Genomic DNA, 3,690 nt, shown 5'->3' with positions numbered 1-3,690 from the left:
TCGCCTTTCTAGAGAATGCAAGTTTAACTGTTTGAGTCTTTCAACTCGTATGGCAAGTTTCTCAACCATCTTATCTTAGTTTAGTCATCCTCTGCACGATTCTAACATTTTGATATCCATTCTATAGTAAGGTGACCAGAACTGAACCGCATAGTCAAGATGAGGTCTAACTAATGCTAAATATAGTTTGAGGAAGACTTCAGGGCTTGTTGCTTACGCTCCTTGAAATAAATCCCAGTACCCTATTAGCTCGATTTCTAGCTAGCTTGAATGCATTGTGCCCTTGGACGGAGATCAGACTCACTAGAGACTGAATGCATTGTGCTTGTGGGGAGACGGAGCAGCTCACTAAGACCCCAATCCCTCTCCTTACCCAGACCTACTTATGAGAGTGTCATTTAAGCAATAGTTATGTGAGGGGTTGTTCCTACCTACACTCAGAATACTGCACTTCCCTACATTGAACTCCATCTGCCATTTATCCGCCCAGTCATATAATCTATTGAGTTCACCTTGGAGAATACTAGCGTCCTGATCCGACTCAATTACTCTACCGATCTTGGTATCATCTGCAAATTTACTAACATCACTACTAATTCCTGTGTCTAAGTCATTGATATAAATAATAAACAAAAGTGGACCTAATACCGAACCTTGTGGGACCCCACTCGTAATCCCCCCCCAGATCTTTTTTTACCATTGATTTTTGCTGCTTCCTTCCTATTGCTAAGCCACGCCTTGACCCAGTTCAAAACTTTACCCTCTACTCCGTGAGCCTGTAATTTAAGCAGCAGTCGTTGGTGAGGAACTTTGTCAAACGCTTTACTAAAATCAAGATAGATTACATCATAATTTTCATCTATTGTATTTGTCTTTTTTGTTATTGTTGTTGTTGACATCCTTACCGATATCATATGCGGTCAAGTGTTGAGTACCCGCTAGGAAATTCAGCCTGTGAGTCAAGTGTTGTTTTCATTCTGTTTGTTATGGCCCTAGTGGAAAGTCGCCTTTTGGGTGAAATAATCTAAGGATGACATTTTCCCAGGCTCTGTGTCTTTAAGCTTTTTTCCATGTAATTGAGCTAGTTTTATGAAAATGAAACCGTCTCATCCTTTGATTAGCGCTATAGTTAGACCATCCTGGTTTGCCCCTACTCATTCCTTACAATGCCTTGTATATTCCATTCACTGTAACACTGGCATCTTCCAAGATCAGCGATTTATCATTCTCACCATTTTACTACCCACCCTTGATCACTGTTGGTCTACGTGATGCAGTGGTTACCATGCCTAGCTAGGAATCTGCGGACCTGGTAAATAGCGTCGGGCGCCGTTCTACTCTCACGAGTTGTCCCACCCTGATCTGCTTATTCGCAGAACCCATTGTTGACTAGCAGGGTGTTGGTAAACAGAGCATGTCCGCCCTTGTCCCCGGCAAGATGGCGGCAATACTTCATACCAGTTTTTATGAGAAAATGTCAAAATTCAAGGCGGATAAGGAACCTAATATTCAGACATTATTGACAGCAGATGCAGATGATGCCTCCACAACAAATAACTATACTGTGCAGCCACATTTATTGACATAAGGTTATCTCATTTGTCACATTTACAAGTGTTGGAGGTTATCTTATTTATGACAATTAACGACATACAAGTGGTTCAGGTTATCTTATTTTTCACATTTACTGGCATACACGTGTTGCAGATTATCTTATTTATCACATTTACTGGCATACAAGTGATGCAGGTTATCTTATTTATCACATTTACTGACATGAAATCGGTGCAGGTTATCACATTTATCACAATTACTAACATACTAAGGGTGCAGGAACAAACTCATATATCATGCATTTTTCAAATTCAAAATATATGTCATCAGATAAAGAGTTGTTCAACCTTTTCCTTTCATGTACTTCTGTAAAAAAAAAAAAAAAAAAAATATATATATATATATATATATATATATATATATATATATATATATATATATATATATATATATACATACATATATATATATATATATATATATATATATATATATATATATATATATATATATATATATATATATATATATATATATATATATATATATATATATATATATATATATATATATATATATATATATATATATATATATATATATATATATATATATATATATATATTGGGTGGGACCGCTCCTGACAGCCAGGCGGTTGCCTACACGGTGCCGTTGTGGTGTCGTTTGCCATCCCGTGGCGTGAGACATCTCATCCTGAACATCTAAGAGCAAAAAAGTATCAAGGAGGACCTAAAAAGCGATACAAAACGGAACAGGCCACAAGAAGAAGAAGAGTGATTGTTGATATCCTAGTTATATACATACTTATGTCATCATTTGCTTTTATAATAATATAAATAAACTTCGGTGGGACAGATTCCGACAAGCAGTCGACAAAAGACACGGTACCGTGTCGAAATTCATGTATGTATTCAGGATGGGATGTCTCACGATACGGGATGGCTGACGACACCACACCGTATCAAAATTTATCAACCCTGTGTTTGTAAACAAAACCCGCACATGAGCAAATCAGGTTAGGACAACTTCCGACAAAGGGACTGCGCCTGACGTCACACCGGATTCGAATTCCGGCCCGGACAATCGGTGGGCAGCTCAACCGGCTGTTCAACCTTCCTTTCGGGCTGGTCGATAAATGGATATCAGGGGAAAACTGGGGAAGGTAAACTGTGTTAACCTGGATGTCACACTGGCCCTGTGTCCCGCGATTATGGGTTCATACGCACCGCTGGCTCAAGGGACTATGCGACGGAGATGAACACCGAGGCCACACGCAACTATATCGATTGTCCTCAACTTTACCTTTACCTTTGATCACTATACAAATACGTGTAGAATTTTTCCGCAGTTCCACCTACCTCCTCAATATTATTCATGACAATAATTATTATCTGTTCCCTGTTTACAATTTCAGATGAAGTCTCGTGCGCGTGTTCTCAACCCAGTCATCAGTGGGAAATAAAAACCTTTCCGGCAGGTGGTGCAATGATAGAAAGGTGAGGCATCCACCGATTTCCGAAAACAACCTTGGGTAACACACCACGAATAATGTCCGACTATTGGTGAATTATGTTAAGGGGCATCAGTACAAAAAAATAAAAGAAGCTCCTAGAACATTGACGATAAGACGAAATAATCGAGCGAACTTTACCACATGTTGGCGAACCTAACTGATGAAGGAAGAAAGAAACATACCTATATCAGAGTAGTAACGTCTGTTAAGAATAGATAAAAAAAACTCGGTGCATATATGTATTCTTTTCCTCATCATCATTATCAGCCAGTATCATTTCCAAGCGTTTCCATTCGTGTGTCCTGCGCCTCTAGTGTCCGATTTCAGTGTAAACATTCCGGGAACTCCTTCATTAAAGTCCACCAGTTGCTAAGAGGCTTCCCTTTTGGTCTCTTATGACAGTTTTTATATCAGGATACTTTTTACACTTTTTGTCCATCTGTTCTCCTCTTCTAAATATGTGCCCTGACCATCGCCATTTCTTGATTTGTTTTATTGATTCTCTCTCTCTCTCTCTCTCTCTCTCTCTCTCTCTCTCTCTCTCTCTCTCTCTCTCTCTCTCTCTCTCTCTCTCTCTCTCTCTCTCTCTCTCTCTCTCTCTC

This window comes from Eriocheir sinensis, chromosome 10 (genome assembly GCF_024679095.1).
Source record: "Eriocheir sinensis breed Jianghai 21 chromosome 10, ASM2467909v1, whole genome shotgun sequence".
NCBI classification, from domain to species: Eukaryota; Metazoa; Arthropoda; class Malacostraca; order Decapoda; family Varunidae; genus Eriocheir; species Eriocheir sinensis.
The sequence above is the reverse complement of the archived record's forward strand: the minus strand, read 5'-3'. Positions refer to the sequence as shown.